Source organism: Pituophis catenifer, unplaced genomic scaffold (assembly GCF_029215685.1).
Source record: "Pituophis catenifer annectens isolate HBS135680 unplaced genomic scaffold, rPitCat1.0.hap2 SCAF_2, whole genome shotgun sequence".
NCBI classification, from domain to species: domain Eukaryota; kingdom Metazoa; phylum Chordata; class Lepidosauria; order Squamata; family Colubridae; genus Pituophis; species Pituophis catenifer.
Genome location: NW_027256882.1, coordinates 204,208,804 through 204,236,671, shown reverse-complemented (window position 1 = coordinate 204,236,671; position 27,868 = coordinate 204,208,804). Strand labels below are relative to the sequence as shown.

Below are 27,868 nucleotides of genomic sequence, written 5' to 3'. Positions count from 1 at the left end.
TTCAAGTTTTCCACATTTCCAAAACTTATTAGAAGTACTTTTATACATCTTGGATAATTTCACTGGTGTCATATATCAACATTACATTATTTGGCAAATGTTCTCTTAAATTGTAACACAATGTAAACATTAGTCCTTTTAACCACATACTTTCCCATTGGTCCAGTTATTATAATTATTTCAAATCTCAGCATGGGTTTGTAAATGCTAGCAATCACCTGTTCATTATTTGTCAATTTCAAATTTCATTTTATGTTTTTTCAGTTCCAATTACTTTTTTAATCTACTGGTATATTATATTTCTTTCTTAATTGTGCATATGAAAACTATTGAAAACCAGGCAGTTTTTCTCTTGACATTATTATAAGTTTCCCTTGTTCTTATACTAACAAATTTTGAGAGTTTTACTTGTAGCATTTTTGTCTCAGGTGTACTTTCAGGTATTTGGAGGTATGTGTGTGTGCCTGGGCATCAAAGAATTCTATATTAAAGACACAGTGTGTAGAAAGTTGTTAACATGTTTCTTTTAAGCTCTCGCCATGTACAGTGAGATTTCTGCTTAAATTTACTAGGATTCATTGAATATGCAATTAAATAAAGTACTAATGTGCCCAAACTTTGGCTGGGTTACTCCAAATCATGCAGACTCCAAATTCACAATCTGATCAGGCTGTAAAAAAAGTGCCACAAAAGTGTGAATACAAGATGGGAGACCAAAATTAGAGCAGATGCAGCAATTGCAAAAGTGACAGTATACAGAAGCTTAACCAAAGTGGGTTTGTGACACATTCAGCAAGACATTCAGAAACTTTGAATACAGTTTTAAGGGAAGGAGTTAAGGGACCAATCAAAAACAACAGCATATGGAATTACTTAAACAGATACTAGCAGTAACCTACAATGTTTAATCTTCAAAGTACAGTACAAATAGTTTGGTTAGTAATTAGGGAAATAATTTTTTTTCATATCCTTATGTTTTATTAGTAGTTGCTTATCTTCTACTTTGCTTTTTTGCATTGTGATTGCTGTTTAAATGATCTGTCAAAGTTTATGCAATAAAAAAAGGAAAGTGTTAAACCTTTCTTTCTTTGCTTCATTCCTTGTCATTTGCCTCCAGATGTGAAAATCTATTCAGATCAGGGTGCTGGGGGCAAGTGGCATCATGTGTCATGATGTCATTACTTGAATTATGCAATTGGAACATTAATTTAATTTAATTTAATTGGAACATAAATTGAGAGTGTCCTGACTTACGGCATTCTTGCATGGTATGGGAGCAGCTCTGGAGCAGACAAACAGGCTCTACAGAGAATCATTAAAACTGCCCAGAATATCATTGGGCTCCAGCTACCAGCCCTAGATGACATCTTCACATTCTGCTGTTTGACTCGCTGCATAACATTCTCAGAGACTCTTCCCATCCTGCTTACAATCTTTTTGGACTGTTGCCTTCTGGCAGAAGATACAGAACAATTAAAACTCAGACCACACGTTTTCTGAATAGTTTTTATCCCAGAGCTATAATTGCACTCCACAATGAACTAAAGGGCCACCATCAGTGAGCTGTTGGACAGTATTACTTGGTCTGTTGTGTGGATGTTTGGGTGGTTTAGGGGCGGGGAATTGTGGTGGGTGAGAGTGTGTTTGGGGATTATTATGTGTGTTGGACCTGGTCTTTGGGTGTTAAGTGAATTTCGTTGTATGGGTATACTGTGTATACACGTACAATGACAATAAAGTTATTTATTATTTATTTATTTACATACTGTATGTCATTTGTAGGATGACATCCTAATGCATGTGACATTATGGATGCCCACGTCTCCAAAATGTGGTACTCACAAGAGTGTTTCAATACACCAAAGTTTCGTGTACATTTATAATTTCAAACTACCTATAAAAAGAGTTTCTAATGGATTGAAAGTTCAAGTTCTCTAGCTTTCTTACACCCTTCAATTTTGTTCTTTCCTTGTCCATCCATAAATCAGAGCAGGATCTAGACTCTGGCAAGGAAGAAAAGTGACAATCTTGCTCTAGGCAGCTTATTTTAAATAATATGATGGGACAATAAATATATATCCGTGGTTGTTTTTCACAAGGAAAAACAGAAGCAGAAACACTAGTGGACTTTCCTATATGCAAGAAAGAAAAGTCTATTATCCATATTATGTGGAGAAAGAGTGCTTTTATTTGTTTAGTCACTTGAAAGCACTTGAGTCAAGAGATTTGAAACAATGAACAAAAGCGAAAAGCACAGCCAATGCAGCCAATAATATAAAGTACTATAGTGTAAGACAAATCCGGTCTTATAATTACAATTAAAATTACTATTAATTATAGAAAAGTAATTGAAACATTCTTGGCAGTATTCTTGTCTCTACAGCTAGTTGGGTGTAATAGTTAAGGCACCAGGCTGGAAACCAGGAGGTTGTGAGTTCTAGTCCTGCCTTAGGCAAAACATCCAGCTGGGTGGGACTTTGGGCCAGTCCCTCTCTCTCAGCCCAATCCACCTCACAGGGTTGTTGTGAAAATAGGAGGAGGAAAGAATATTAGCTATGTTCTCTGCCTCGAGTTATTTATAAAAATAATAAATGTGAGCTAAAATGATTTTTTTTAAAGAAAAGATCTTCTGGAACAGGCAGGTTTTGCAAACTTCTGAAAGGCCAGGAGCAAGCTCTGTATAGTCTGTCTCAGAGGTGCATATTTCTTGAACGAACTAGTCATTTTGTTGTGGTCCGCCAGCAGCCTGCAGAGCTGGCATTGGAGTCAGACAGTGAGGAGGCTGGGGAGGAACATGGACCAGTCCTGGAGTCTGGGGAAGGCCCAGAGGAGGGCTCTGCATCGGAAGCAGAGATAGGGCCAGGGCCATCTGGGAGTGATGTGTGGACTCTGGAGCCCCCAGAGTCGGGTAGCGGAGAGGCAGAGGAACAGGAGGAGCCTGTTCCTAGTGCACGCATGAGCAGAGCTTCCAGAAGGCAAGAGCAGCTAAAGCAAAAGGGACAACTCAGGAGTAAGGCCAGGAGATGATTGGCCCCTCCCATAAGGCTTAAAAGAGAAACAAAGGCACTTGGGCCTTTTGCAGGAAAGCAACGTTGCTAACTCTGTTTCCAGTTGGCATCTCATGTTTGTTTCTGAACTCCATGGGGCTTTGCCAAGTAAGGCCTTTGTCAGGGTGTCAAAGAAGATAAAGCTTGGTGATTATCCCGAAGGACTTCTTCTGAAGGACTTTTTTTTGCAACTAATTGGGACTCAGCTGGGAATGAAAGTAATTCTCAGCTGTTACAATAAAATAGGTTTTTTGGGGGACTAATTGTGTATTGTAATAACTCAGTAACCCTAGGTCACAACACATTTCTCCACCAGAAAATCCAGAAAGAGAAGCAGAATCTTCTCTAGGTTGTAAAACTACCGTAATAATTATTTGGCCCTAACCTAGGACTACTTGTTTAGCGAGTGCCTGAGCAATAGGAAACTTTTTATTTAAATTATCTAGCTGAGACTCTCTCTCTCTGCTTTGAATTCAGGATTGCCTACATTAATTTGAAGAAGATGACGAAGAAGATGACGAAAAAGATGTAACAATGCATTATCTTCGAAAAGTATAGAGAAAATATTTAAAATTTATATATTCTAATTTTAAACAGAACAGTAACTTCATTTTTTTTTCTTTTGCCCCTTTGAATCTATCTTGACTCCTGGTGTCTACCTGGAGAAGTCCCTGCAGTGTCCTCAGGAAGTTTTTTCAGAGGTGCTTTGTCACTGCCTGTTGCCTAGGGCTGAGAGAAAGTAACTGCTTTGAGCTTAAGGCACAAGTATAATTCACTGTCTCCTAGATTCTAATTATATGACTTGACCACCACACCAAACCAACTCCCACTTAGAAATATGTGCTGTAACTTAAATGAAAATACAATACTTCTCACAATAGTGGAGATGATCATGCCTAGATTTGGGTGCCTGCTCATTTTGAGGGGCAATCTCAAGACCTCCTACTGAAATTTCATTTTTCAACTTTCATCAGATCAGCCCTTAAAATTGTTTTTCAATAGAAGACTGTATATGTATGGCTTACCTATATATTAAATTGAGAAGTGGCTAAGGTAGAATTAATATATAATATATATTAATATATAATATATAGAAACAGTTTAGTATAGTGCTTAAGGCCTCAGGCTAGAAACTGAGAGACCATTAATTCTAGTCCTGCCATGGGCACAAAGCCAACTGGGTAACCTTGGGCCAGTCCCTTTCTCTCAACCCTAGAAAGCAGGCAATGGCAAACCATTTTTGAAATCTTGCAAAACAACAACAACAACAACCCTGCAGTGACTTGTCCAGAAAGATGCCAGTAGTCAGAACTCCTGGAAGGCAATTAAAAAAAAAAAAACACCTTCATTTGAAGAAGAAAATGCAGATATATATTGCTTTTCCTAAGGTACCAAGAACAAGAAAATATTCAAACATTTGAAACAGTATGGATGAACAGCTGGGATCATTTTAAAGTAAAATTTCTTCAGCCTGTTTGCTTATCTCCCACTTTGCCCCATTACAGCAGTGTGGTTAGAAAATTTGCAAAAATGCCAATGTGGTTATCAGCCCGTTTCCAGACACTTTTATATGCAGCAGAGTGAAGTTGGCAAGATAGACCATGGGTGACTCCTTTTTTTCTTATGAATCACAATCTGTTTTGCAAAGCTTCCTATCATAGCAACATTGATTGGGGGTGGGGGACACAAGTGTGGATGTGCACAAATGACCAGGCTCACCTACTGTTGACACATTATGTGAAGACCTAGCTTTTTGGAGAAAGTGCTAATGCTGAGAAAGATGGAAGAAAAAAGAAGACATTCAACAGATGGATGGACTCAGTTGCAGTGGCAATGGGTGCACCAGTCCGAGATTTGCAAAACCAACTTAAACTGAAGGGAGAAAATCTGTTTGGTTGCTAAGAGTCAACAATGTCTTGATGGCATATCATCCATCAATCAACGGCTCTGTGTCCTTTTAAGTATGTGGGTGTGGTGTATGAAGCAGGAGAGAAGGGATTCTTGTTGTTTAGGAACCATGACAGCTCAGGAAATAGGATCATGATTGAATGATTAGTCAGTTGGAGCAGGCGTTGGCTCCTGGTGATCTCAACACACTCCTGCATTTGAGGCCAGCAGCAATGAAGACCTTTGCAGATCACTTGCAAACTGCTATAGTCAAGTATAGTCAAGGTAACAGCAGTGATACCAAGGGTGAAATCCAGCAGGTTCTGACAGATTCTGGAGAACTGGTAGTGGAAATTTTGAGTAGTTCAGAGAAATGGCAAATACCACCTCTGGCTGGCCCCAGAGTGGGGAGGTAATGGGGATTTTGCAATATCCTTCCTCTGGAGTGTGGTGGGAATGGAGATTTTGCAGTATCCTTCCTCTGCCACCCCCACCAAGCCACCCCCACCAAGCCACCCCCACAGAACCGGTAGTAAAAACATTTGGATTTCACCACTGAGTGATACTGTATGGAAATGTTTTGCCATCTGAGATCTTTCCAACTGGGTCAAGGGGTGTGTGTGTGTGTATGTGTGCGTTTGGATAAAGTAAAGAAAAACGTTTTGATCACTGGTCAGCTGCTAAAAGGAATATTCACTTTGAACTAAATGAAATCCAGCCATGTAGAAACACAAACCAGCAAAAGTTGCAACCTCTCCTTTCTTTTTCCTTGGTTTTCTTTTCCAAATTTTTCAGAATTTTCCGAACGTGTGGTGTCCATTCTGAGCCAACTTCACTTTCTCACATCTTTTTGACGGTTTCAGGGGAACGAATGGTGTGCGACCCACACTCAAAGCGGTGCACCGCGTGCGTGTGTGTGTGTGTGTGTGTGTGTGAGAACAGATCCCTCAGATAAGAGAAAAGTAGAAGGAAAAAAAACCTCTGCCTTTAGAAAAACGAGCATTCGTGACCGCGCACCGCAGTAAAACACAAGCAGCGGCCTTGCTGTGTGTCGCACAGCCAGTCCTCCTCTCGCCCCTCCCCCACCCCCACCAGCAAGCAGGGTCCGGGGAAAGATACGTGATGGGACTTGTAACCAAAAGGACTGCGCATTTTGCAATGAGGCTGGGCAGCTGCTTGGCTCTTGGTTCAAAGCCGCTCCGAAGAAAGAGAAAGCTGAGTGGGAGTTGTCCCAAAGGTGCTTTTTCAGGAGGCACCTGGACTTTCTTGTTTTTTCTTTTCTTTTGAAGACGTTTCACTTCTCCTCCAAGAAGCTTCTTCAGCTCTGACAGGATAGTGGGGAATGGAAGGATTTATATTCCTTGCAGACAGCTGGTCATTAGCATCCTTAGTTTAGAGGGTCTTTGAAGCACTTGGAAGTTTATCTGTGTCCTCAGGGTCACCTGTGTAGTGCTCCTGGTCTCAGTAGTCTGCAATTTCTTTCCCTCTGGAAATCCATTCCTACTCCCACACCATTCGAAGGCTGTTTATCCCAAATTGTATTTTTTTTTAAATTTGATTTATATGCCGCCCTTCTCTGGAGACTCAGGGCGGCTTACAATGCGGTAAGCAATAGCCTTCATACTTTTGTATATTTATACAAAGTCATCTTATTGCCCCCATAATCTGGGTCCTCATTTTACCTACCTTAGAAAGGATGGAAGGCTGAGTCATCAACCTTGAGCCTGGTGAGATGTGAACTTGCAGTAATTGCAGGCAGCAGATGTAAGTGGATGTTAATAACAGTGCTTTAGCCTGCTGAGCCACCAGAGCTTTTATAGCTAAAAGTCTCTAGAGATTCTCAGTTATCCAGGTCATGGTTGTCCCAAAGGTGCTTTTTTTCAGGAGGCAACTAGACTTACTCACTCTTTCTTTCTTTCTTTCTTTCTTTCTTTCTTTCTTTCTTTCTTTCTTTCTTTCTTTCTTTCTTTCTTTCTTTCTTTCTTTCTTTCTTTCTTTCTTTCTTTCTTTCTTTCCTTTCTTTCTTTCTTTTCCTTCCTTCCTTCCTTCCTTCCTTCCTTCCTATTGAAGACGTTTTGCTTCTCATCCAAGAAGCTGGGTGGGGGTGGGGGACCCGCTGGAAGTCACCGAAGAGCCTTTCTCCCCCCCCCCCCCGCCCAATAAAAGAGCCAGGCTGTCCAGTAACAGGCCAGTGCCATCGCCCTTTTAAGAGGCGGGCTCCCTCTCCACGTGCTCACAGTGACTGATTGAAATACATAAACAGACCAGCAGTAGCGGCAGCAGCTGGAGCGAAGAAGGGAAGCTGAGTTTGACCGATAATAACCTCGCTGTACAGCGCCGGAGGGGGTTCTATATAAGGCGCATCGGGCTCGCCGTCGCCTGCTTTTCTTGAGTCACGGTTGGGGGAGCGCGCAAGACTTGAGGTGGCTGGTGTGTCCCCCCCCTTAACCCACCACATTCCCTCCCTCTCCCCCCACCGATTTAGCCCCGGAAAGCTGTCGGGCGTCCTCAGGTGGATCTAAAAGACAAAGAGAGCCTCGATCAAAACTGGCGAGCAGGTAAAAGGGGGAGAAAAGGAAGGATTTGGGGGGAGGGGGGGAGAGATCGCGAAAGGGGGGGACCCTTGGAAGGGGCTGCTTTCCATTGCAGCGAAGCCCCAGGGATCGGCTGGTGCTGCTTCTGAAGGAAGCGGCGGTGTGTGTGTGTATGTATCTGTCTGTGGCTCCAACCCCGCGCAATTCTGCACCGATCTCGAAACCCCTTCAGCTCCCACTTTGCTTCCTGGGAGCTTTTTTGGGCTTTTTGGTAAAGGGACAAGGAAAACGAGCCAAGCGGACTTTGTTGAGAGTGTTCAGAGCGCGTTTTCTGTCCCCTTGAAACTCTCGCCGTCCCTGGAACGAGGGCTGATGTTTCCCGGCAGGGCACGGAGGCGCACGAGCCCTGCTTTGAGGTGGGGTTGCTGTGGCTGGCTTGATGGAACGGGACGGTCGCTCCCGAAGGGTAGGGGAGCTCCGGAGAAGCCGCCCTTCCTGAGCCGCTTTGCAAAGGAAGCAAGGAGGGCAGGAACGGCGAAGGGCGAAGAGGAGCTGGGACTGGGCACGTTTGGGGAGAGGTCTGGTTGCTTTTAAGTAGACAAAAGCAGGCGCCGAGATAGTCCCTTCCTTCCTTCCTTCCTTCCTTTCTTTGTTTCTCTCTCTCTCTCTCTCTCTCTCTCTATCTATCTTTCTTTCTTTCTCTCCTTCTCTCCTTTTCTCTCTCTCACACACTCTCTTCTCTTTTTCTTCTCTTTCCCTTTCTTTCTTTCTCTCCTCCTTCTCTCCTTCTCTCTCACACACACTCTCTTTCTTCTCTTTTTCTTCTCTTTCTTTCTCTCTCTCTCTTTTCTCTCTCTCTCTCTTTCCTCTCTCTTCTCTCTCTCTCTCACTTTTTATCTTTCTCTTTCTCTCTTTTTTATCTCTCTCTTTATCTCTCTCTCTTTCTCTCTTGCCAAACAATGTACATATATTTCCTTCTTATTTAAGCATGTATGTCTTACTGAAGAATTGCAAGGATCATAGCTTATTTCCTACAAACCCCTGGTTGAACTAGTAAAACTCTCAATTCCTCTCCTACATTGCTGGACTACAAATCTCTTCATTTGCAACCAGACCCAGTAGCAATTCTGAGCATTATACCTTCTCCATGTTAAGGATGCCTGCCCAGGTCAGAGAAGGAATCCGATAGCATCTTTGCAAGCCCAAGCTGGGATGAAGCTTGGGAGAATCAAAACCTTCTCAAAAAGAGACTTGTGGTCTCCTTTCTTGGGGCTGCTCTCTAGGAAGATGCCTCAAGTTGGAGCTACTGAGACAAGGAGAAAAACTCAAAGCAACTCCAAGTCAGCAAGGAATGACCGAGAGTAACCTTGTAATATGTATGACAGCTTAATAAAAGCCAGCAGCTTGGGAATTGCACCCCTTAATCTGAGGGGGAAGCTAACTTTGTAAGAAACAATTCCATGAAAAAACTTTATGTATCTAGAAAAGCACTATAATGGGGTGATGGGGGTGATCATAGCCTATTTATTTGATTGTTATTGTTATCATTAGCTATGTTGTTCAGCTCCAGGCTGTATTATGAATCTCGGGTGTTTCCTTCCCATTCTGAGTCAGTACTGAGCAAGACCAAACAGAATATTACTTTCAGGTCCCTGATTTGGACTCTGCTTGTGATGTGATGGCATGGACAATCACTAACTCAGCCTGGCTCTAGTTAAATATCTTCAGCTCTCTCAAGGGAAAGCACTGCATCTTTTGATACCATTCACCCTCCTTATTTGAGATAGTCTCTTTTTTTTTTTACTTTTTACCACCTTGCCAAGTCTGGTTGCTTTTTATCATCAAGCAACTGCTTCCACCATATGCCAAAATAATGTGAGTTTCTCCTTGTTGATGGTCACTTCAAGGGAATGGTCTTTATTTGATCCAGGATTGACTGCTTGTAGCCCATGGTACTCTTAATAACCATTTCCAAATCCATTAATCTTCTTTCACTAGCTCTTTCTCAGTGCCCAGCTTTTAATACCATTACCACTATGTTAACTATTTTGATCTCTGCAGTCATAAAAATATCCTTCCTTATCTTGTCTAAGTTTGCCATTCCCTGCCTCCATAGAATTAATCCCTACAGTGCCTACAATGTCTATCTTTCATCCCAAGAATGCAAAAAATCATTTTCCATCTTCTATCACTCAAACCTTTTCTTGTTCCTATTTAAGGTGAACCCTGGTTTTCCACTTCTACTTTCCAAATGAGGTCTTCTAAGTCATCTTTACTTTTGGCTAACAAAATACTTCCCTATCTCAAGTCATTAGTGTTTCTGTCTCTAGCGATCGATTTCGGTTCTAGACGTCACTGCTTTTAATATAGTTGTGGTCGGGGTGAAATGCTCCCGGTTCAGACCGGATCGCCCCATCCGGTAGCGATGGAGGTGGATGGTTCGGAGAACCGGTAGCAAAAATCCCTGCCCCCGCCCCCCATGCCCAACTGAGCCACACAATCATTAGAGGCTTTTTAAAAACTTTTAAAAGCATTTTTTCTACAACCTCTTCGGCCGAAAAAATGTTTTTAAAAGTAAAAAAAAAAAAAAGCCTCTGATGATTGTGCGGCTCAGCTGGGATCGTCAAAGGTTTTTAAAAGAAAAAAAGCCCCTGCTGATCAGGCAACTCAGCTGGAATCGTCAGAGCTTTTTGAAAGCATTTTTTTACAACCTCTTTGCCGAAGAGGTTGTAGAAAAAATGGTTTTAAAAGTAAAAAAAAAAAAAAATTGGCCACGCCTACCCAGTCCCATTACCCCACCACCAAGCCACGCCCACAGAACCGGTAGTAACAAATTTTAGATTTCACCAATGGTTGTGGTATAAATGTGACAGATTGGAGTTGCTATCTATCCTTATCTCACTCCTTTACCTATTTTGAACTGCTCCATTTTTCCAAACTCACTTCTACTTCTTGCTCATTATGAAGGTTTCTTGAAATAGTTGTGGCTTTTTTTATTAACCTTAATATATTCATCACATGTGGGACTGAATATCTGAATATCTGGTACAGATATATGGGATGATATACACCATCAAAAGCATAGCTGTAGTCTATAAATTACACCTCTTTTGTCATATTTTGCTATTTCCATTATCTTATGACATCTGATATGGTCTTCCTTTTTTGAAACCAATTGTTCATCTAGTGGTTTTTTTGTCCATGCGTGGATCTATTGTTTTATCTAAGATGTTAAGGAAAATGTTCCTTGCATGAAGACTTAATTCCATTGTTTGGTCATTTGCACTCTCCTTTCTTTTGTAAAAGTATATATATATTTCCATTATCTAGGACTCTAGGCCATGCCATCTTTCCCCAAATTTGTTAACAGTTTAACTGCCTCTTTTGTAACTTTAAACAATCCATTCACTATTTCAGTTGCAGTGGTACTTTCTTACAAAAGCTATTTCTTATTGTTTCTATTGCAATCTGTTCCTGAATATATTCTTCCTCAGAAAATGTTGCTCTCATTTTTTTGTAAATGATTTGTGTACAGTCTATTCATTTTCCCTTAAGCTCATTAGATTTTTTCATAATTAAATCTGAATAGTTCTACTTGGTTTGATAGTTATGATTCTGGAGTAGGATAGGGAAGAATTGAAAGAACAAAACAACGGAATTGGAAGGGACCTGGGAGGTCTTCTAGTCCAACCCCCTGTTTAGGCAGGAAGCCCTATACCATTTCAGACAAATCATTATCCAACCTCTTCTTAAAAACTTCCAGTGTTGGAGCATTCAGAACTTCTGGAGGCAAGTTGTTCCACTGATTAATTGTTCTAACTGTCAGGAAATTTCTCCTTAGTTCTAAGTTGCTTCTCTCCTTGATTGGTTTCCACCCATTGCTTCTTGGCCTGCCCTTAGATCAGTGATGGCTTACCTTTTCTGGACTGAATGCCCAAAGCATGCATGTGCACATGCAAATACACACGGGTGCGCCCAAACCCCCAAAATGCAATTTGTGCGTGGCCCCCGTGCATGTGCCCCGCCCCCCACGCATGCAAGTGTGGCCCCCACACATCAGTGGTGGGTTCCTCCCAGTTTGGCCCGGTTTTCCCGAACTGGTAGCGCCTCCCACCCCCCTGCGCCACCCCACCCCCACATTATTCTTACCTTTTATTTGGCCCCACTCCCAATCTATTGCTGCCTCCTGAGTCCCAGCTGATGGCTAGAGGGAAAAAAACTGATTAAACTCTTGCCGCGTGGCTTCAAAGGGCCGCCCTACAGCTGATCAGTTTAAAAGAAAACAAATGAGTAGACCAGTGCCTGCAAAAATACATGAGTAGATCAGTGCCTGCAAAAAATAAATGGGTAGATCGGTACAGCTCTGCAAGCAGTTAAAAGCCTGGTAGACCAGTACCTCTGCTAAATCCTAAATAATTGTCATATGACCATCAAGCCATGCCCCCAAAATAAGCCACGCCCACAGAACTGGTAGTAAAAAATTTTAGAACCCACCTTGCCACACATGCCGCCACATGTGCGACAGAGACCCAAAGACCAGCTGGCTGGCAGAAGGTGCATGTGCATGCACGGCAGAGCTGAACTGGGGCGACAGCTCGCATGCCCACAGAGGATGCTGTGTGTCACCTCTGGCATGTGTGCCATAGGTTCACGATCATGACCTTAGATGCTTTGGATAATAGCTTGATTCCCTCTTCTTTGTGGCAAATTCCGAGATATTGGAACACTGCTGTCATGTCACCCCTGAATTCTAGTCCTAATTTAGGTATGAAACCGGTTGGGTGATTTGGGCCAGTCATTCTCTTTCAGCCCTAAGAAAATGGCAAAACCACAAAATCCTGCCAAGAAAACTGCAGGGACTAGTCTGGGCAAGCTTTAGGAGTCAAGCTTGACTTGAAGAAACTGCGTATATAGTAGTTCCTTAACTCTGAATTTTCTGGTTATTTTTCTGATCTTAAAAAGGTCTCTCATTCTTTTTGTTGTTGTTTCCCCCTCTGCATTGACCTTTTTGGATGAAATATCATTCCTTGATATTTCTTGCTTAATGTTGAAAGTTAGCACTCAGTCATTCAATATCCTTTTGTTCTCCAAGGCTTTCATTCTTTATCTTCCTAGGGGTATCTTGATGGCTTTCACAACAAACTCTTTGGATCTTTTCTCTTTGAATTTTTTTCCTCCTTTGGTTTTCACATCTCTTAACTCTTCTCTTAGTTCCTTGGTTTCTCTTTCGTGTAAGTTAAGTAGATTGAATCTGTTTCTTACATCAAATTTATATTTTGACTGTATGTCCTTGAGGTCAGATGTCCTTGCTCTCTGCATGTTTTATTTGATATATAAAAAAAATCATGCTCTAGCCTCCAAATCTACACCAGGAAGCATTCTGGATGACTGGATTGTATTTTTTCACTTTTTGTTTCCTGTTACATACTTCATATGATCCTAGTGACTTTCTAATAGGGAGATTGCATTTGTGTTCCTTTAATCAAGGGTTGACAAAGAACATAATTCTCTGTGCAAGCTGTATTAACTTAGGCCCTGTGTTAGTTGTATTCACTTGATTGAAATTATTGTATAAAACCCGGTCCAGCCATTTCTTCAACGTTTGCATTCCAAACATTTTCAGCAAGTCTATATCCTTTCATGATGCTGTATTTAGCACCTTCTTATAATTTGCCATATAATTCCACTTGTTTTCCATCGTTGCATCTACCATGGGAGCAAACCAGTGGTGGGTTCCTCCTGGTTCAGCCCGGTTCTGCCGAGCCGGTAGCGGTGATGATATGATGTCACTGAACCGGTTCTGCCCCCCCACCCCCCCGCCGCCCCCCGCGTTATTCTTACCTTTTATTTGGCTCCACCCCCAATCTATTGCTGCCTCCTGAGTCCCAGTTGATGGCTAGAGGGAAAAAAAACTGTTTAAACTCTTGCCACGGGGCTTCAAAGGGCTGCCCTACAGCTGATCAGTGTTAAAAGAAAACAAATGAGTATACCGGTGCTTGCAAAAATAAATGGGTAGACCAGTGCCTGCAAAAATACATGAGTAGATCAGTGCCTGCAAAAATACATGAGTAGATCCGTGCCTGCAAAAATAAATGGGTAGATCGGTACAGCTCTGCAAGCAGTTAAAAGCCTGGTAGACCAGTACCTCTGCTAAATCCTAAATAATTGTCACATGACCATCAGGCCACGTCCGCAAAATAAGCCACACCCACAGAACTGGTAGTAAAAAATTTTAGAACCCACCCCTGGTGCAAACCTTCACTTTATACTGAACCTGATTCAAGGATGTCCCACTGATTTTGATAAGATCCTGTCATCTATTAGATTATAGCCAAGCACATGCTTAACAATGTTAAACCATCTTTCATACAGATTCCTATCTGAATGCAATTTATGGATGGATGGATGGATTATATAATCATCTGATTTAAACAGGACCATTTCAGCCCATCTAAATTTATATATTCCTAAAACAGCCAGTTTGATATGTTTCATTTCCATTTTGATAATTTCAAGGTTTTTTGTTTGTTTGTCAGCCTTTCAAGGTAGACCACGGATGTCAATACTAGAACTGTATTTTATTAGCATAGGTTATAATAACACAATCCTGAAAGCCTGAAAGAATTTCTGTTTCCCTCCCTTTTATATACTAAAGAGAGTCAAGATGGGGCAATCTTGTTTCTTCCTCATGCCTTCCTCTTTTCCTAGACTGCATCCATGTTTCCCCAACAATTGCTATGTATTTTCTTCAAGGATATCTCCATAATTCTCTACAATGCAAGTAGTACAATAACAATGACAACAGTGATGGAATTTCGCTCAAGTTCTCAGTCAGCTATAAAGGTTTTTAATCCACCACACAGGGGAGTATAAAACTGGGGAAAAAAATCATTTGAAAAAACTTCCATACAGGTATTCCTTGACTTATGACCACAATTGAGCCCAAAATTTCTGTTACTAAGCGAAACATTTGTTAAGTGAGTTTTGCCCCATTTTACGAGTTTTCTTGCCACAGTTGTTAAGTAAATCACTGCAATTGTTAAATTAGAACACAGTTGTTAGGTGAATCTGGCTTCCCCGTTGACTTGCTTGTTGGAAGGTGGCAAAATCTGGTCCCATGACCCTTGGTTACTGCAACCATCATAAATATGAGTCAGTTGCCAAGCATCCGAATTTTGAACATGTGACTATGGGACTGCTGCAACAGTTCATAACAGGTCATAAATAACTTTTTTCAGTGTTGTTATAACTTTCACTAAATGAACTGTTGTAAGTTGAGAACTACCTGTACAATGTTTTTGGAGCCATTCTTGAAATAATGCTCATATAATCACTAGTGAATTCCTCTTGAGGCTTTTAAGTGCCTGCATACATTGTATATTTACAGCCAAGTACACTGGAATTGGCATAGATTGTTGTAGCAAAAATGTAATTATATAATGGGCACACAAGATAATACATATAATTTCACATCACTTTCAGGATTAGTACTCCATAATTCATCAGATCTGTGTTACTTCAGGATGCTTAGGTTGGAATATGACATCATGCCTTCTTCACACCAGGGAAGGTAGACAAGATAGAAAGCTAGTCATTAGCTGAAGGCTATTCTGTAAACTTTAGAAATGGCCTCTAATAGTTTTAGTAAAAGCAGTGGTGCTAATGGAAATTTGTCTCTTGAACTATGAATCATAAAGATTGTACCAAAGATTCATATCTCATCCTAAATCAGATTTGTTGGAACTTTGTTGATATGGTATGAGTTGGTATGATTCATATAATATAATGAATCTGACATAATGACAATATGGTTTAATGTATGTGTGTGTATTACTTATGGTTTTACAAATATATATTTTATTGACCTGTTAGTGGTACATGTTGAATTGGCAATATAAAAATACTGTGAAAAGTAATCACAAATTGTGGAATAAACTGAAAATCAAGTTTTATAAACCAGTGGCTAGACTTCCATAAACTAAAGCAAAACAAACAATTCACATGGCTCAGTATGGGTTGACAAGACCTTGTCTTGTTTTGGTTAAAAGTTCTACGTAGTCTTGGTTTCTACAAATGAAATCAGATCTTAAGTCATATATTCAGTAAAATTATGTGCTGGAGTTCTTATGAACTTACATTTCCCGCTTTTCAAATGATTTCATGTCTGATTTCATGTCTGTTGTCTGATTTGACAACAACTGAAACACTTTCAGTGAATTTTTGTAAACCATTCTTCATTGGAGACTTCCCTTTTTTTATTAACCTGAATCTTAACCTTCTCTGACTCTTCATTTGCATGTATTCTGGATGGCAATACACATAGCAAATCTTCATTTCTTTCCCGGACAAATGGACTTTTCTAGCTTTTATGAGACATATTTTATGTTTGCACTAAAAAGTAAAAGGTAAAAGAGTCACTGCGGATTTTACTTCGCTGGTTGTTGCTGACTCTAGGGAGCGATGCTCGTCTCTGTTTCAAGGCCATTTCTGCAGTCATGTGGCCAACATGACATCATGGAGCATTGTTGCCTTCCCACTGAAGTGGTACCTATTTATCTACTTGTATTTGAATGTTTTCGAAGTGCTAGGTTGGCAGGAGCTGGGGCGAGGATGGGAGCTCACCCCATCATGTGGCGCTTGGATCTCAAACATGGGCTGCCAGCTTTCCAGCTGACAAGCCCAACGTCTTAACTACTGAGCCACTACCCCGCCCCCTTTATGTTTGCATTAAATACATGGAATTTAAAAATATCTTCTTCTTTTTTTTTTACTTACTGCAATTCAGGATTTCATTTTTTAAGGCCAAAAATTGGTTTACAACTTTTCTTCATCCTGAGTATTGTTTACTTGTTACAGGTAGAAATCATCCTGGTTGGAACTATTTAAAATATTCCCAAGTGCATGTTTTAAGGGTGGATTAATTTATTAATATGCATCCCAATGGGATTTAGTGGTATTTATTCATCTTTTGGAACCCATAATCCAACGAGAATATGCTTTCTCTTCAGAAGACAAATGGTATCAGGTCAGTTTGGTATTTGGCTATTTTAGGTTTTGTTAAAAGTATTTTGCTTTAGAATTTTGGTCACTTTTGAGTGAAAATATATTTGCGGCAGTTGCTGAAGTCCTGCATGTGGGCATTTCCAAAAGTCCCCTGGAAATCTCAATCAATTTTTGCGTTCCTTTGCTGTTTCATTCTTTGCATGACTAGATACTGAAGCTTTGCAATCTGAGTTTCCTTCTTAAAAGGGTTTCTGTTGACTGTATAAATCATATACCTTGTACCTTGACAATCAATCATACAAGAATATTTGGTCTGCAGAATTTTGCCTAGAAAATCAAGAAGATACAAGTTGCGTTTAGAAATGTGATGGCATCTTTTTATCTAGTATGCTTTACTGAAGGAATAAAGCCATCATGTGAGATGTACTGAATGCCTACAGTTATCTTTAGAATAGTGCTGATGCAAATAATTGTTTTAAAATAATCTTTTGATGACTTTCAAGAGACAGAGAAGTTGTCTGCTAGATACGAGAAACTTGGATGTTACTTAATCTTTTTTCTGTTTTGTCATCGTCTGACCGGCAAAGGGAAAAGTTTGCTACTTTTGAATTTTTTTGCATTGCTCATTTGATGAAAGCACATGAGTCTGTGTAATGTGGAAAAAGAAGAGAGAGAGAGCTGTTAGAAACTTTTTATTTATTGGCCTAGATCTTTTATTTCAGATAACTGCTTGGAAATCATTCTTAAATTAATTGAGTGAGTGAAGGACACAGGTTTTTTTTCTCTTCACTTTGTTGACTCTGATAGAGAGTTAATGTGATTTTAAAGATAATATGACTGTGTATATGCGGAGAGAATCCTTTTCTAGATGTGATGGATTTGAGCTAGTTTTCAAGAACATTCTTTTGGAAAAACAAACTTTAGTCAGCATCTGCTGACCATAAGGTTCAGAGTTCTCTTTAGATCAGGCTCTGGCTTTCTCTTCTAGCAAACAAAGGAGTGCAGTAGAAATAAAAAAAAATAAAATCACATCTAGTGCCTTCCACGAAGTCAGAGAATTTTCACACCTGTAGCAGGCTGAATTGATAAATAAGCCCTAAATCAAATCAAATAAAAGTTTTAGAGGATTAATAGGGAAAGTTATAAATCTATGGTAAACTATAATCTGCCCATCAAGTTGGAATGTTCATTTTCGTACATAACATTACCAATAATTTTGCATTTCTTTTGTCCCTTAAAGTGGAACCAGTATTTCAATAAAAATGATGCAATCGCATTAATGTGATAAATTAAACATTGTGAAACTAGTGTGCATCCTACCTTCTGCTATTTGAAGATAGAACAATGCAAGGTAGAGCAAGAAAGAGAGTTTTTTACAAGTACTGTACTATTTTCTAGACAACGTTGGGTTTACATTCATAGTACAAGAAATGTAAAAACATTGCTCAGATACTGGCATTATGTGATACTTAAGAGAATAACATGTATGCATTTATGGTCAGGGATTACATAATGTACATTATCCTAAGAACTAAACTAAAAATGGTTAAAATTAAAACTTTTTTCAGTAGCAGTCACGTTGCTGCAATAAAGCAGTAAGGTTGCATGTTGAATTGCAATGGTACTTGAATAAAAGCCAGCCTCTTGGAGATTACCATTGATTTATCTGTTCAAAGGATAAGAATTCAGTCTCTGTTTTAATAATAGGTTGGTTAGTAAGGGTATAAATAGATGCCTGCATCATATTGAATAGAAGGATCAGTGGAGAAGATTGTAGGCAATTGATTCAACTTTTGAAGGCCAAAGATGGAGGATGGAGAAATGACACTGGGCATGCCATACAATTTCCCTTCTAATAATGAAAGCCAGTTTGGTGCAGTGGTTAAGATGCTGGCCTTGAAACTGAGAGTCTGTGAGTTCTAGTTCTGCCTTAGGCATGAAAGCCGGATGACTTTGGGTCAGTCAATCGCTCTCTCTCTCTCAGCCCAATTTACCTCACAGGGTTGTTGTTATGGAGAACATAGGAGCAGGAAAGAGTATTAGATATATTTGTCACTTTGAGTTACTTATACAGTAATAAAGGCAGGATAAAAATCTGGTAAATAAATAAACGATAAACGTTATCCTTTTCTGAGGGCAAGTTAGGAGGTTACAGGGAAGGGCCTCCAAATAACTTGGAGTTATACAATTTTGGGCTGAAGCCTAGACTTTTGTGTAGATACATAGTACATCCATGAGCCAGGCAGTTGTGGATATTCCAGTATTTCCATACAGAAGTCCAATGTAATGACTCACATTCTTCAAAGCCTCTTTCCTTAGCTTTTCTTGATCTGTTTATATATTTGATCAGTATTGCCAAACAGGATATACGTCTCAGTGTGAGAAGGAAGGGTTTGCATATTTAAGACTTAAAGAGGAATGAGCTGATAGATTGCAGTCCTGTAGGATTCTTCTTAATGTAGTTGCTGCCCTTTAACCTCTATATATCCCTAGAGCATATTTTGTGCAGAGCAGTGTTTAATTTCCCCTGGGGCAAATAACTATCTATTAACTCAATATGGAAGGTAATAAAAGAATATAACCAGTGACCTAACCTCTGGGGTCCAGGTTAATCCTCCAAGTTACAGGACATATTTTAATTCCTTCCTTTAGTGCCTAAAGTACACCTCTATTTTATGGCACAAAACTCAAAATTAGCCATTAAGAACAGAGCCACACTCCCATCCAATTGCCCCGTCTTTTCATATGTTGGCTTGGATTTCAAGGTGTCTCCTGTGTCTGTCATTTTATAGTATAATATCCAAACTGTTGATGGAACTTTCCCACCCCAAAACGCTGCTATGTAGAATGTTGCTGCTGATGTTAAAAATATTGGGCAAACTCAGAGTTGTATAGGATCTTGTGCCTGACGGACTGTTTAATATTACCTTCTGAAATGAAACATGTTTCTTCATCGTTTTATCCCTTTTTAAAGACTTTCTTTGAGATAAAAATTTGACCAGCTGTTGTAGAATTTTTAGAAATCATTTGGAGAGCTTTACACATGCAATATTTAGCAGGGATTCCTGGAAGGCCAATTCTAATTAAAAAAAAGGGCACAGAATGTGAAGTTGAAACTTTGATCAGATATTCCCGAAAGGGAGGACATGAACTGATACTAAAGTTAGAGTACATGTTTGTGTTCCAGCCTTGTATCTCAAGAAACAAGCCTCACTGCATGTGAGTAGATAAGGTTGTGTGAGTACTATATTGTGCCAAAAATTCATTACGAGAAATGCCTCTACCCAAATTTGCCTCTTCTGTAAATATTATTATTTTGAAAAATATATTAACCAAAATTTTGAAGACAGCTGTAGACGGATTCTGGTCTACTATATATCCTGGCTGTGAAATACCTTTATTATAAGGTTGTGATATGGCAATCTTTTTGATAACATGCATTTTTAAAAACAGTTTGTCCAAGCATTTTTAAAATTTGTTTCTTTGGTTTCTTTTTCCTTTCAAAGAGCTGTCAAAGTGACTTTCTCAAACATACTATTCCTTTTTTTAGTGAATTTCTTCCTAAAAACAAGATGGTGACAATTTAGAGAACATATATACAGATCTTTATAGGGTATTTGCATCTCTTTTATTTATACTTTAACTTTCACATAATAGAGAAACAGATTAAATTTGGAACTTGTTGTTGCAGTAAATTTCTATGTGGGGAAGGCAGGGTTGGATCAGATGCTGCCCCAAATCCTTTCCTCTCCCTAGCCTATGATTCAACATTACTTTGAGAGTAGGAAAAAAAATGGGTAGAACCCATTGATGTGGAAGAGATAACATTTTCTGGCCTTATAATGATTTTAAAGGAAGAGATTGCATCAGAATCAGACCCACATAATATAAAAGATTCAACTAGAGGAAATTTCCCTTTTCTTCATTTTGTATATAGAAAAAAGTATTGGCAGTAAAAAATTGAAAAAAAAAAATCCTGTTCCCACATCTTAAAAACAGTACTTCTTGAATATAAGCTGTCTTCTTTGCGGCCAATGTTGATCTCTCATTTTCACTGGTTAATGTTTGGAATTTGAAAGTTCAGTTATTTTATGAAATATATAAATGCACCTGAATGTTTTGTGATAATATGTGGCTAGAAGAGAATATCAGTGGAAATGCTGCTTGTCTAGTTGAATGCCCTTCAGTCTGTGTTGAGCTCATAATCCAATTAAGCGCATTTGCTCATTTTTCATGTTACGAGCTCAGTGATAGAAATATTACGATGTTGTAGGGCTGAGATAGGTTTGATAGATAGCCAAACCTAACTTATATCCTTTCAGACTTGCTCATTTTTCTCAGTTTCAGAAAGGATATGTAAATCTGTTAAGGCACAGAATTACAACATATGTTAGAAGTTTCGATCAGGGTTTGATTCAGATCTAGCTAATTGGATGCCAGAAATTCAAGAGGCACAGAACCCTACTTCTAGCTGAGAATCAAACTAATTTCCTTAATTGCCATGTTGTTTGTCTTTCCTAAGAGTGTTTGCTTTGAAAGATACAGCACAGCATTTTGGCGTGTTCTGGATTATACCTATACATAATACTACATATAAGAGCAGGCATATCTTGGTAACAGGATTGATGTTTTGCATCTAGAAGATCTCAAAGACAGTTCCTGGTTCCTCCAGATATTGCTGGGTGAAAATATGATCTATCAGAAATCCTAAAGAATGTGTATATATTTCTGAGCTGGATACCAATGAATGTATTTATCTCTGGATGTACTTCCTGTGTCACCATATTTCTATATTTGATCCTGTAAGCTTGCTGTCTACAGCTCCTTTGGTTTAATCTGTACAAGTGGGACATGGCCAAGAAAGAACATTCTTGCACATGGATGAAGGTATCCAGGCTATCCTTCAGAACTGCCTACCAGTGAATAATTTCAATTTGATGCCTTGCTTGTCAAAATATGCTTACCTTTTCTTTCATTTCTGTTTTGCATTATTCAACTATTATGGATCAAGACAAGACACTGAAACAATGCAAACTGGTGTTTTTCCTTCAAAGACTATTTTGGTGGGTGAATGTTACTAGAATATTAGATTTAATATTTGGTCAAAGAATATTGCCATATAACTGCAGAAGGTTTTTTATCAGAAGAAGCAAACACAAGAAAAAAAATGAAAGAGATGCACATATATGCAAGGCACATATACATCAGTAAACTCTTGGCTTCTTGCCTAAAATGGTCAGTGCAGGATAGGCATGTCCGCTTGTTTCTGCTAAATATATGGATTGGCCAGGGGTGGGTTCTACTTAACTTTACTACCAGTTTGAAGTGGGAGTGCGCGTGTGCACTTCTGCACATGCGCAGATGACCCATGATGATGTCGTGGCAGGTGGGCAAAGCCTCCCACCGGTTGTACCACCGGTTCTATAAATCTGAACAGAACCAGGAGCAACCCACCACTGGGATTGGCCTTCTACATAAAAATAATCATACACACATATATACAAATACTTTTAAATTTGAAATAAATTTCCCAAAAAGGAGAAAAAAAGAAAACATCTGATAATGGAGGAATGTCTACCGATCAGGGAAAGGAATTCTTTCTGTCCCCATTTAATTTTTAGTTTTTGAATTAGTTCTCAGGTTTTGTTTTTTTAATCTGTAAGACATGATGATATAGCTGGTGAATTGTATCTGTCATTGTTGATGCAGAAGCTGTTAACAGTGATGCCTTTGGTCTGGTTAGTAATGTTGGAGAGCTTTTTGTAATAATGCGATGACGACGTTATTGGGCTTCAACAGGTAATCCTCCCAAACACGTGTAACAAATGTTTCAAAGATGTGAAGTTAAGCATAACCAAGCTAGGATCCAATCTGCATCAGTCACCAGGACTAGAGGTTTTGTCTTCCAAGCTTTCGGGCTTGTGCTGGAGCCCATCCTCAAGGATGTGTGTGTGACCATGTTAAATAGGTTAAAGTCATATCAGGGACACCCCACCAGAGAGATCAAGGTGAGTTCTATCTTGGAGTAAAGATGGGATAAAATGTTCCATATAAAAAATAAAACATTGGGCCAACAAACTCAAATCTGTTTTCTGTGTTGGCATACTGTATATCATACTGTCAGGTTCCTCTGCATAGTTGTACAAAAAAGACAGAGGTACAGGGTGGCAACACTAAATAATATGGTGATACTTCAGCATAGATGGCTGTCATCACCTTTTCCTGGGTGTGCCTACTGTCTTTGGTAGAAGAGCTCAACTGCCAGCTCACAACATCAGGTCCACAAAACCAGCAGGCGGAATCTTATCGTGGACCCTGTCTTCATCTATTGCAGTACATCAGGTACTGTCCCAGAGCCCATTCAGTTTGTGCTGAAATCACTGGCTAAAGAAGAAGGGAGAATAAAGAAGTGTTCCAGCATAGAGTCGCTCTGTGGGAAGAAATGACACAGGCCAGACTAATGAAGCCGTGGTTCCCAAGGAAATGCAGTCAGTCTGTCAAGATTCTTGTAAAATAGGCGACCAACAATAAAGCCGTTTTGATCTATTCATCGTGGTGTTCTGGTTCCTTGTGCCTTAAACAGATGTCAAGCATTCTGAGATTCCCCGATGCTCAGCTTGCTTCTATAGAAGTAAAAATAAGGCCAAGATGTCAACGAAATGACCTGGGAATGGACCTTCTGTATGGTAGCCCCCACTTTTTGGAACCTTCTCCCCACCAGAGATATGTGCAGTTCCCCCTCCCCTCCTTTTGCATTTTGAAAGCAAATTCAATCTGCCTTATTTCAATGAGCTTTCATCTGTAGCTGACTTGATTGTAGTTGTCTGTCATAGGTGTTTTGGATTATATGAATTGTTTTTAACTGCCTCCTGTTTGTGTTTGTAATTTTTATTTCCTGTGTTGTGGGCTGCCCTTTTGGGATTTGGGCAGGTTATAAAGACTGTCAAATAAATAAATAAACAAATAAAGCTTGGGGATTATTGCGAGGCATGAAATACTAAGCCTATAGTATTTGACTGATACATTTATTTATTTATTTTGATTTTATTTATATCCTGACTTTATTATTTTTATAAATAACTCAAGGTGGCAAACATAACCCTCCCTCTTCCTTTTTTCTCCGCAACAACAACCTTGTGATGTAGGTTAGGCTGAGAGAGATTGACTGGCCCAGTCACCCAGCAGGTTTTCATGCCTAAGGCAGGACTAGAATTCACAATCTCCTGGTGTCTAGTCTGGTGCCTTAACCATTTGATCAATGGAAACTCAGGTGGAAAAGCTTAAAAGTCAGCATAGGTTCTGATCATCTAATTACAGCATTTCCAAATGTAGGAAGTTACCACCCACCCCTCTCCTAGAAGAATGAAATTTTCTAGGAAATATTAAAAAGGCAGAATATTATACCTCCCTGGATGAGAAAAGGAGAAACATGCTCTTGGAAAGCAACCCCCACCTTTGTTAATAGCCCCAGAAAGACTGGGCCATCCTATCTACAGGACAAAAGGTTGGGCCAGCTTATCTACAACACAAAAGATCTTCACCCTCAGGATGTAATAGGATTAGCCCTCTACCCATCTCACCACATGGCACCTGGGAAGATTACATCACTCAGCAAGATTCAACCAAGCCTGGGACTCAAGACAACCTACAAAGTTACCCCTGCATGGCCACATGGCAGTCTGACAACCAATCAGAATACATTTCTTTCACAGTAACAGGAAGCAAGTTCAAAGCCCAAGAGAGGGTATAAATATTTCTCACTCTCCACTCCATGTGGTCAGCTACCCAGGACTTCAAACCATGTGATCCTGTCCACCATTAAACCATCTTTCCAAACAGCTTCCATGTTTCCAGTGTCTTTCTCCCCACTAGGAATTGAAACCAGATGGACATTTCTTCCAACACAAGTTTAGAATTAGACGAATGATTGCACAATACATTTTAAATCTATACAGTATTCAGTTTATTATTACAGTTACAGACCAGAGACAAGAACAAATAAAAACACTCAGTAAATATACAATTAATTTTTTTTAGTATAAAATAATAAATAACAGCTAAAATCTATGATAAAATCCACTGTCAATTATGCATGGTCTATACTTAAATGACAATCCACCAACTGTGTGGCCCATAGTCAGTTTAATACTAAAAGGGAAAGGAATAAGCAGTGCAACAGGTTTGCCACATTTGTTGAATAAAATAAAAAAATATAGTAGGTTATAATTTAAAAAAAAGAAAGACAAATCTGGTTAGCCCACGTCTTCAATTCTGGAAATTCTTAAAACAGCTGGGTATATCATCACTTCATTTATCTGATAACAGCTCAGCCAGAGAACTCTAGGTTCAAAGTTTGCATCCACCGCTGACACTTGTGACACAGGCAGCCTTTGGCACGGCTGCGGTTCTTCCTAGTGCATTGTCAGTGAGCTCTTCCAGTTGGCCGTACTACTTAAAATTGCTTTACAGCTTTGGGTAAGCCTTTCGATCTTAATGGGTTTGGGGGTTTGCTTGTTCTTTGAAATTCTTTTCATTTCATTCATGAATTTCATGGACGATTTTCCTTGTAGCTGATCCATTCGGGAATTTCATGCGGAAGTGGAATATAACGGCAAACGCAGGACATTATACATTTTAAATATGAAACAGATCAAGGCTTTGACACCAGCTTAGAATTTCATGCTGTACAATTTTTCTGTCCCCTTTTTTTCTTTTCTTTTCTTTTCTTTTCTTTTCTTTTCTTTTGATGAAGATTGGGGTGTTTGATTGATTTCATTTGCATTTTCCTTTACATGCGATAGGGGAAAAAGTCTGCTTTTTGACAGATTTCCTTTTCTTTTAATCATTCCGATTCTTCGAAACGGGCTGGACAAATCCCTGCAGTTTTCTTGGCAAGATTTTGCAAAAAGGCTGAGAGAATGGGACTGGTTCAATGTCACCCAGATGGCTTTGTGCCCAGGGTGGGACTAGAACTCCCAGTCTCCTGGTTTCTAGCCTGATTCCTTAACCTCCATCCTAAACTTTATTTCCATATTGATAGAGAATAAGACAAATGTTTGGGGGGGGGATTTAATTCTTTTAAGAGAACTCCACACCATCTCCCCGCAAGTTACTATGCTCAAGACAATGTCTTCAATTTCCATAATTTTCTGTTGTCTTCCCAGAATATATGCAGGATGCCCAAATTGTGTGTATATATCTTCCCCGGTTAAGGCCATTGGATTAGTTACAGCAGAATTAGAGAACAGTATCTTCCAGATGTTTTAGACTCTGTGAACAGTGTATTTCAGTATTGCTAGTGAAAAGTCTGTAGCTGCAGCCAAACAAAATATGTGGCAGCACCAGATTGCTTACTCTGGTGTAGAGGAACGGAATATAGAATGCTTTCATATATGTCTACACATGCATGCAATTGTCTAATTAGCCTGTTTAGGAGATGAAAATCTAGAACTTGCTTGCTTGTAAATGTCTCTGGGACTTTTGATAGCACTCTGTGGTTTCATTTTAGGGTTTCTGGAGCAGGGTAAACACCTGTTCAATTAAAAAAAAAATCTCCATGAGCCGCAGACATTGCTGGTGTGAACAAATTTGCCTTCCAAACACAGCTATCTTAAGTAAATGTGGCAAATGTATTAGATGACTCTCATAAATACTTCTCTTTTCCGTTCCTACTGGAATGAACATTCCTAGTGGCAGGTAAGACATCACAGAGAAAAAAAGAGGGTTCACATGTACCAGCCACCTTGATAAAATTAAGCAGATCTGAATGATCATAAATTCTAAAGATTGTAAAGGCTTGAGATATGGCAGGATCTTTGCTTCAAATACTTTTTTCAGATTTTTTTTTTTAAATTTGAGAAAGTGCAGACTGTATTGATTGTGGGGACGGCAGGATTTCCAAGCATGATTGTAGGAGCAGGTAATGCTTACAGCCAAAACTAACATAAGCTAAAGCAGCAAAGCAGTTTTTACAAATAACAAAGTTCAATCTGATTGCCCAGAGTTCAGAAATCTCTTACAAGTCATCAGATTCTTACCTGCATCAGTATCTTTTAACTATTCAACATTTTTGTGGAGAAAATGTATCTTATATAGTCACTAGGAATAAAAAAAATAATAATTCAATGATAGATAATCAATTAATCAATGACATATAATTAATTAATCAAAATGACCGGTTGGATAGCCTTGGTTTATTCTCATGCGACATTAGCAGTAAATGTTTGCATGCATATGAATGAGAGCTAAGTTAGGGCCATGGAGAATTTACAGCAGTGGACAGAAATAAAAATTTAGAGACTGGGGCTCCCTCTTTCTTTATAGCAGTTTGTGCAAAACTGGACTGGTGGTAAGACTTCTTGGTCTCTTATCAAATGTGAGCTTTGATTTAGCTAATGATTTCTTCGGAGTTAAAATCAGTGATTTGGGAGCATAATTATTTTCAAGTCAAACACTGGTTGCAATACAACCTGGATCCAACCTTTGATCCTGATTATGAAAGAGCTTCAGCTAATTTTGCCCTGGAAGCTGGAACCTTTTATCTGTTCTCTGGACAAGGACAGCACATCAGAAAGAGCACAACAAGCTGTGGCCCTCAAGCTTTATTCCACTAGGAAAAGGGAAAAGAAACAAGGGCTGTAATCCATCATTCTTTGTCCTTCATTCCAAGGGCAGATAAAAAGTCCTTTAAAGATGCAGATGAAATTAACAAGTACATATCCTCAGAAGATGGAGGCCTGCTAAATAGTCAGAACAGGCAGAAACCTCTTGGGGAAATCCATGCAATTGTGGTGGTTGCACAACCACAGCGCGCCACAAAGTGCATTTTTATCCTACCATCTAGATTTCTCCATAATTTTGACTATACTATAAACCTGCCAGCCTTGGGCTCCTTCCTTCCAGATGGCACGGATGAACTCTGGACCATTTGAAACCATACTTAATCTTGGCATCTCTGGAAGGGCAAGGCTTGATCTTTTGACGAGAGGGGCAGGGGGGATGGTTTAGAGATAACAAAATAAAGTACTGTTCTCCAGGAATGACTTAAAAAAATGATGATAATTTCACAAAAGAATGATGGTTGGGTAAAGAGCCAGATTTCAAACATGATTAAACTTGGTTTGGGTCAGCAAGCAATGTCTCCTCTTGGACTTTTATAAGCTTGCCTAGTTGCTGATTAAATAGTTGTTTTCTCTAGAAAACAACTTATTTTTGTTTTCTTCTCATACAGGTCTCTCTTTTTTTGTCTCAGTCAAAGAGCAGGTAGCTATCCTGTCCTTCATCCCAAAGGCTGTTGAATGTTTGCTTAATACAGGACTGAACTCAGAAAGAATAGCTATCCCAATTTAATTTTAATTTCCACCTCTGTTCTGCTCTAAAATATACTGTAGAGCTGCA

The 27,868-nt window shown here is 39.5% G+C and overlaps 1 protein-coding gene across 2 annotated transcripts in view; it reads left to right on the top strand.

Annotated features, from left to right (window-relative positions):
- Positions 1-7,252: 7,252 nt before the first annotated feature.
- Positions 7,253-27,868, top strand: part of ABCA1 (ATP binding cassette subfamily A member 1) — a 129,590-nt gene continuing 108,974 nt past the window's right edge. For both annotated transcript variants that reach the window (XR_011600075.1, XM_070938540.1), the window contains exon 1: positions 7,253-7,492. The gene's annotated coding sequence lies outside the window, so the exon portion shown is untranslated. The remainder of the gene's footprint in view (positions 7,493-27,868) is intronic.